At 42.4% G+C, this 8,408-nt stretch overlaps 1 pseudogene; it reads right to left on the reverse strand.

Annotated features, from left to right (window-relative positions):
• Positions 1 to 6,407: 6,407 nt before the first annotated feature.
• On the reverse strand, positions 6,408 to 6,802 carry LOC102858025 (annotated as a pseudogene).
• Positions 6,803 to 8,408: the final 1,606 nt, after the last annotated feature.

Consider the following 8,408-nt stretch of genomic DNA (forward strand, 5'->3'; position numbering starts at 1 on the left):
ACAGTAGAGAAGGGCAGTATGATTGGGTAGCCAGACTGGAGAAGGTGTTTTCCTGTTGGCGGCCATTGATCATAAAGTCAACTACAGCTCATGGCAACCCTCAGAAAAATAGATCTAAACCTTGCACCATCCTCACAATCTCTGTCTTGCTCAAATCCATGTGGTAGTCAGTCAGTCCATCTTGTGAAGGGTCTTACTCTTTTGTCACTCCTGTACCTTTCCCAGCATGATATCTCTAAGGACTGTTTCCTCCTGAAAATAATGCTCAAAGTAAGCGAGACATTTTCACCATTCTTGCCTCTAAGGATCGTTCTGGTTACACTTCCTTCAATTTGGATTTGTTTGTTCTTTTGGCAGTCCATGATGTACTCAGTCTTAATCATTGAGTCCATGATGTATTCTTCACCAACACCACAATTCAAAGACATTGATTCCTCTTGGTTAAGATCTGTAAAAATCCTTGGCATTTGGAACAGAGGATTCCATTCTCCCCACCCTGGGTCAAAACATCTACCTTTAGATTAAAGAATGCCCTACCATCACTAAGAACACATTGTACTTCCTCATGAGCCAACTGTGAAATGTGGTAAAGGGAGCCCCAAGGAGAGCTCTCCTTGACATTTTCCTGTAAGAATGATCCACAGCTCTCATATCCGGTATTACTTGAACGTGGTTGCTCTATGGGGGACGTACCAACTTTATGAACCTGTATTGGAATACAGGCTGAATAAGTAAAAGCTCTCTTTTGAGACAGGCAAGGAAGAACATGGAGGGAAAGGATCCACTATTACGATCTTGGAGAATTTGAAGTGGCTCTAGAAGCTGATGAGTGGAAGAGGTGAGGACTTTTGGATTCTGTGAAGAACTTAACACAGAAGTTTGGGGGGAAATCCCCTCTCTACAGCCTTTACACAATCTTAAGAAAAAACTAGCCAATCCTCCTTACATCCTACGTAAGACTGAGACCAGAAAAGAAACAAATGTTGTCAGTTGGAAAATTCTCACCTAATCTCGCTATAATCCTAAAATAAGTAAAGAAGTGATGTTTTTCATTCCACAAAGGAGGAAACTGGCATTTAGAGTTAAGGCCTGAATTAAAATCCCAATCAATACATTCATCCTTTCCTTGAACTTCTAGCTCGGGGAGGGGAGAGGGCTGGCCGAGGTATTAATTTATTTGTAGTGGGTTGTTGTTGTTTGTTTTTTTCCCTAAGAAACTGAGCTTTAAAACGTTTTATTTTGAACTATTGAGGAGAGTGCTGTGGCTCAAGGAGAAATTCTCACAGAGCAATCAAATTTTACAGAACCCCAAAGACTGGCAGTATGCCTTATTCCTGGCATGCGTAAATGCTCAGTAAATATTAATTAACACCTGTTGCTGCCTAGCCGCTTCTCTCTCAGCGTCTCCTCGGCTAGCAGCCCAGAGATCCTAGCCAGGAAAAAGACATCATTAATTGGCAGTAAGCCCCACCCCTACTCTAGCAAGTGCCCCGCCCACTTTACACGCCTGCGCAGTTTCTTTGGTTTGCCTCCTGCCCGAGTAATCCCTAGGGCGCAGGCGTGGCTCCTCCCCTCCCGCCCCTCTTTTATTAGGCCCGCCCCTCGGGTCTAGCACCGCCTTTTCCGCGTTCTCGGCACAGCCATCTGCCCGAGGAGTGCGCGCGACTGGTCTGCGGAAAGTCAGCTGAGGTAAAGAAGAGACAGCAAGGTATCTGTGGAATTGGGGGCGTTGTGAGTTAGTGCGCCCGGGAGGGGCAGTCAAGCAGGGCCTTCAGAGCTGCTCGAAGTCACGACTCGGTTCTGTCACCGAGGGACAGCCAAAGGGACACTTCTTGAGCGATCTCCTCCGGACTGTAAGGTGGTCCGGGCGCAGCGTGTGCCCCAGAGTCCGTGTGGGGGTTCTGACAAGTCAGGGCTCCCCCTGTGTCCGAGGTCAGAGCTTAACCCCCAGTTAACGAGATCGGCGCCCAGGGTATGGCTGGGACCCGGGGTCAGGCAGCAGCAACATCATAGTTTCTCATGTAGGGAACTTGCAATAATTTGTTTTTAAAAGTTAGCTGCTTTCGTTTCTTCTGTAATATTTACAAACTCCTACAGTGTGCTGGAGGAACTTTGGTGGAGCCCTGCTTAAAATTAATCGCAGTTCAGCGAGAGAAAAATGTGGCGATCTGTTTCCATAAAGATTACAGCCTTGGAAACCGTATGGGACCGTTTTACCATGTCTTCTAGGGTCATTTGACAGGCAAGGCATTTGGCCATGTGCTGCTGACTCTAAAAGTGTCCCGTGTAGTCCTGACCTAAGAGCTTCAGGCTAGCCACCAGATGGTCAGTGACAGAGGCCAGCACAGGTGACAGGAATGAAGTGGTGTGGTTTGGAAGGATTTTGAGGTTGGTGGTCCTGAGTTCGTATCTCACTTTTGCCACTTCCTAGCTGTATGCCAGCTCATTTCCCCTCTCAGAGCTTCCTCTTTACTTCTGAAAAACAGACGCAGTAGGGTCACTATGAAGATTGAGTAGGATTGCATTTAAATCACATGTTATGGTATCTGCGTACTGGATACCTGATAGCTGTTATTTCTAGGAACGTGTTATAGTGCCTAGAGAATGACACTCCTGACCCAAAGATTGCACCACTCTGGTGGTTCAAATCCACCAGGAGCTCCTTGGGGAAAAAGATCGGCAATCTTCCCCATGAGATTTACCGTCTCAGAAACCTATGAGTTGCTTGACTCAACTGGCAATGAGCTAGTTTCTCTTTGGAGGCTAGGATTTTGAATCTCTGTCCCACATACTTTGGGCACGTGGCCAGGAGGGACCAATCCTTGGAGAAGGACATGATGCTTGGATGGGTGGAGGGACTGCACAGGAGAGGATGAGATGGATTGATACAGTAATTAGGGCAAAGGGGGTAAGTGTGTGGGAGTCAGTTAAGACTGGCTCAGGACAGGGCAGGTGTCAGAGCTGTTGTACATAGGGTCACTATGAGTTGTATGCCACTCGATGAGGATACATAACAACAAAGTCATTTTGGACTGGGTACTTCAAGAGGCCGTGGGAGAGTCATTGATATGACCTGGACTTTAAAGACTGAATGAAATTTATAGGTGGAACCAACTTTGTAAGGTGGAAGGGGTATTTACTTGTGCTCGACACTTGGTGAATAGTGTCTCACTCAGCCATCAGCTATCATCCAGGTGCTTTTAGCCCCACTATTCTAAGCTTAAACCCTAACTTTGTGAAGAGAAGACCCAAGGTTGGGTTTCTCTTGACTCTACCCAGTTCCCAGTCTTTGTTCCTCAAACACTTCCTGTATGTTCTTGCTTCAGTTTGGGCTTGAGTTTCCTCCTCCTGCCCATCTGTCTAGGTCTACCTTTTATGTGACCTCCTTAGTGAAGCTTCTGATTCCCGTACTAGATTAGTTGCACCTTTCCCCGTCTTCTGAGGCTAATACAGAGTATAGATGGCTCTGATCAGAGATTGGAGTGTGTCACCTTCATGAACTGATAACAGGAATCAATTCCTGTTTCGTTCTCTGGTCTGCCTGGCCACACAGAAGCCTTTCTGTGTTTGTTAAATGGGTCAGTGATGTTTTTACTTTACCAGCTTTGATCTTTGTTTTATAAGCTGGTCACTCAGAATTGGGTTTGTGTTTTTTCCCTCTTTAAGCTAAAGGAAGTCCCCAATGTTAATTGGTGATACCTCAATTAAAACATCAAAAGCAAGAAAATGCAGGAATTCTGTAGAAGCTAGGATCTCTCTTATATTGAGGTTTCTGTCATGCTTCTGCTGTATGTTTTCTTGCACTTTAAAGTGCACTTTAAAGACCTACACTGACTAGGTAACATTTCACCCTGAGAACTCTCACAGGTGGGTTACTGATCAGTTGCTTTGCTCTTGGCCTTGGGAATCAGTGTTCCCTACCATCTGTTGACTAGCAGCTCTGCATTCACGTTTTTCCTTGGCAACAGCTTCAGTACATGCAACAGAAGGCTCTTTGTTGATCATAAACTTATACATTGCTGAAGATGGGAGAAGCTTGGGAACCAGCTGGTTCTACTGCTTTTACAGTTGGGGGGAGAATCTAGCTAGGACAAAGAGTAAAACATCTTGACTTTTTTCCAGTCTGTTGCATTGTTACTTTGTCTAATATTTGTTGAGCCTTACTATGTGCTTGACACTTTTTTGGGGGGTTAAAAGATATGTAAAAAAATCATACATGAGTTCAGTAACTTCTACATGTAAAATTCAGTGAAACTGATTACATTCTTCAGTTTTTGCAACCATTCCCACCTTTTCCTCAGTTATTCCGCCTCTATTGATATAAGCTTACTACCCTCTTAGCAAAAATTTTCCCTTTTTTAAGTTTAATTTTTTTTACAGTCCCCTCTCATTCTTGATGACTGTTAACCAATTTTGGGTTCTGTGTATTTGTTTCTTTTGTATATACATATAAGGCTATCCAGTGTTTCCCTTTTACATTGACTTGTTTCATATACTATTTTGTGGGTTTTTTTTTTGTTTGTTTGGTTTTTTTTTTGGTTAACAAATAATCCTTTATTGAAATATTTTCATCTGTAGTTCCTTAGCTAGCTGGGCATTCCACAGCACCACTGTTGATGTCTTCTATGATGTCATGAGGGTGACAGCCATCAACATTGCAGCCCACAGATTGGGCAGTTCCCAGGATCTCTTTAATAGTTCCAGAGAGTTCTCTGGCTAAAGACCGGTGTCACATCTGCCGGGCAATGCCAACAATCTCATCAAAAGTGATATTTCCACTGTGCTTAATATTTTTCTGCTTCTTTCTGTCTCTGGGTGGTTCCTTTAGGGCTTTGATGATCAGGGCAGAGGCAGAAAGCACCACTTCAGTCTGGGCATGTCTGTTCTGAATGGTCAGTTTCACTGTAATCCTTAGTCCCTTCCAGTCACCAGTGGCCTTGGCAATGTCATCACCAACCTTTTTTGGAGACAGACCCAGGGGGCCGATCTTGGGGGCCAGAGCGGAAGTGGCACCGACTTCCCCACCGGTACACCTCAGGTACACGACTTTAATCTCATTGGGGTCGAACTTGGGCGGCATGGCGGAGGCGGCTGGTGTTGGATGAACCCAGATGCGGGACGACCGAAGCAAGTTGCACCAAGGCCTCCCTCATATACTGTTTTTAAGATGCATGCATGTTGTGGCATGCATTAAGACTTCATTTCTCATATAATATTCCGTTCATACATACAGTATTGTGTATATATTCCTCAAATTTTATTTGTCGATGCATCTGTTAATGAATATTTTGGTTGTTCCCACCTTTTAGCTATTGTTAAAAAATGCTGCATTGAATTGGTACACAGATTTCCATTTGCATTTCTGCTTAGAATGACAAGATCAAATGGTATGAGAAGCTGCCAAACTGTTTCTACCATATGCTGTTTAAGTACTTTAGAGTAATCATCTGAAAACTCTATTTTATAAACATGGAAACTGAAGCAAAGTGAAAGTATTCTGATCTAGTTTCTCATTTCTTGCAGTTTTTAGTATGGCTTTAATGATAGTCCTCTCCTGACCATTGGTAAAGCAGTTCTCCAAGAGCTGGTGCCTAGATCACCATGAGCAAGTTCCAGTGATGGAAAGATGCTCCAAGAGAAACCCAGCATTTTGAAAACACAAATGAAGGAATGAAGAAGTCAGTATGAATTCTAGTGCTTCCTAGTTTTGAAGTCTTAATAGACCTAAAAAAAATTGCATATTTATCAGGCAGTAAGTGCATAGTTTTAGAATAAATTCAGTCCAGAATCTTTCTGTGAAGATTTCCCATTAAGGGCAGAAAGATTCAATCCAATAAACATTTATTGAGCTCTTACTTAGAATATACACAGAGAAAAATACCACATTTCCTTCCTTCTTACAAGTAATTGTCTTCTTGGAGCTTTCTCTTTCCAGTGTAGTTGGGAAGGCAGATAACTACATAAATGACAGAGCAGACTGAATACGGCAAATGTAAGGAATATTAATGGAATGGAAGTTTGGGAGAAGAAATCAATCCAAACTGGAATAAAAAGTTCTAGAGAAGGATTCTTGAAGATAGAAAATTGGTTCTAGACCTTTGAAGAAGCTTATTTCTGAGAATGAACAATTGTAGCAATGGTGAGCAAATGCTCAGGGGTATAGGAGTTAAAGTGGAATTGGTGAGAAGAGATAAGCTGAAATGGTTGGTTGTGGTCAGAATGGAAAGAATGAGGAGAAGAACACTGACATTTATTGGTTTGTTTGGTTTTTTAGGTTTTACTTTATATTTTCCATCATCCACCACCCAATGTTGTGAATCCCACAAATGTTTTTTAGTCTGATAATACATGCAGCAGTCAGATACTAGGATTTTAGGGTGTCTTTTTTAATGACTGACCTAGAAGATCTACAGTCTCATCTACTGGAAGAACCATTTGTTTTTGCCTGTCTTATACCTCTCCTAAAACTTGGTCTTTAAGAGCAGGATCTCTGAAGGCATCCTTGTTGACAATGGTTTTGTTCAAGGGGATATCATGGTGATTGTAGTTACAAACTTTGACAAAAGACTTGATCATCTTTGACCTCTTGGCTGTTTTCTTCTTGCCCATGGCAGCTGTCACTTTTCGGGAGTAGTGGTCAATTCCAGCCACCAGAGTGTGGCTGTAGGGGCATTTTGAGATGCCATCACCACTGTTCTTGATGATGACTTCTTTGCGCCCAGAGTAACATCCAGCCAGGACCAGCATCCCCTTCCCCAGCCAGGACCAGCATCACCTTCCCAGATTTCACAATTACCCCCATTTTGACGGCAGCCACTCAGGCCAACAACAAAAAAAACTCCTTGATTGTTTTGTGGCTTGCCATCTGTTAGATACTTAATACACTATAATTTAATCTTTACCATACTTTGATACAAGGAATTATCCCTTAGTTTAAAAAGCCCTGGTAGTTCAGTAGATAAGTCCTTCACTGCTAGGCCACCAGCAGCTAATGAGGAGTAAGAATCTAGAGATCTGCTCCCGTAAAGCTTACAGCCTGGAAAGCTGTCTGTCGAGGCAGTTCTACTCCATCAGTAGGGTTGCTCGAAATTGGAATCATACACATAAGAACAATGATCCCGTAGTGTAAGGACAGAACACACAATAACAATAATCTCTTAGGGTAAAGACAAAGGAAATCGGATTTCAAAGATGTTAGGGACTTGCCCAGGGTCACTCACATAGCTCGTAAATGACAGCAGAGTGATTCAAACCTAATAGTGTCAGATTCAAAGATCAGTGTTCTTTTCATTATGCATCAGCACCACAAATTCTTTGGCCATGGCTCTGCTTACTCTGGATGGAGAATAGAGGCTAGACCAGGGCAGAAAATGGGACCATCAGTGAGAAGGCTATTGGAATAGTCTAGTACAGGCTTAACCTGTGAGCTACAGGTCTAAAATAGACACTGCCTGGCCGCTGCCTTCTTGATTGGCTTGATAAGTGAGTGTTTTGGCAGCTCTTACAGTACTGTTTATCAGTGCATCACCATCTTTAACCAGTAGAATCTTAGAATATGTTTACAGGGGCTACTGGTACCCTTATATTTTAGGCACAGGTTCTGATAGGAGATTGTTCATTACTAACTATCTTGGAAAGCAGTCCATTTGACATACACTGTTCCTTTGTTTTTGCACCTTCAAATGCAACAAGAGTCTATGATGGAGGAAAGAATTCTACACTTGGAGTTAAAAGAGACTGATTCAAGTTCCAGTTCTGTTCATTATCATCTGTAGGTCCTCAATTGTAGCTGCTTTTCTGGTTGTTTTGGTTGACACTAGTATATTGCTTTGTTTTCCTAATTTGGGACAGTAAAGGAATTGCCTGAGCATGTAAGCCCCTGGATTCAGGGAAACTACAATTTAGATGTCAATCTTTGCTTCTTCTTAGAAAGAGACAACAGTTAAGTTTCTAGATCCTTAAAGTCTAACTTAACTATTTGTCTGTGACCTAGGCAAGTTCTTTTACTTTTCCAAATCGCAGTGCCCTCATCTGTAAATGAGGATATAAATATTACCTATTTCACAGGATTGTTATGGTTCCTGAGTTGTAAAATGGTTAAGTACTTGACTAGCAAACAAAAAGTATATAGTCCTAATCCACCCAGAGGTCCCTTGGAGAAAAGCTTGGCAGTCTACTCCAAAAGATCACAGCCTTAGAAACATTATGGAGCTCAGTTCTGCTCTAAAATACATGAGTTTAACATGAAGCAGAATTAACTTTTTTTTAAATTTTATTAAATTTTATTAGTTTTAATGAACATTTACAGGGATTTTGGGTTTTCATTCCTTCATTACTGCACCATTCTCTCTACCCTCCTCCCCAGTTTGTTCTTCTTCCCCGCCATCCGAATGTCTGTTTTAATTGTC

This window comes from Elephantulus edwardii, unplaced genomic scaffold, assembly GCF_000299155.1.
Source record: "Elephantulus edwardii isolate Elephantulus edwardi_28Jun2011 unplaced genomic scaffold, EleEdw1.0 scaffold00243, whole genome shotgun sequence".
Taxonomy (NCBI): domain Eukaryota; kingdom Metazoa; phylum Chordata; class Mammalia; order Macroscelidea; family Macroscelididae; genus Elephantulus; species Elephantulus edwardii.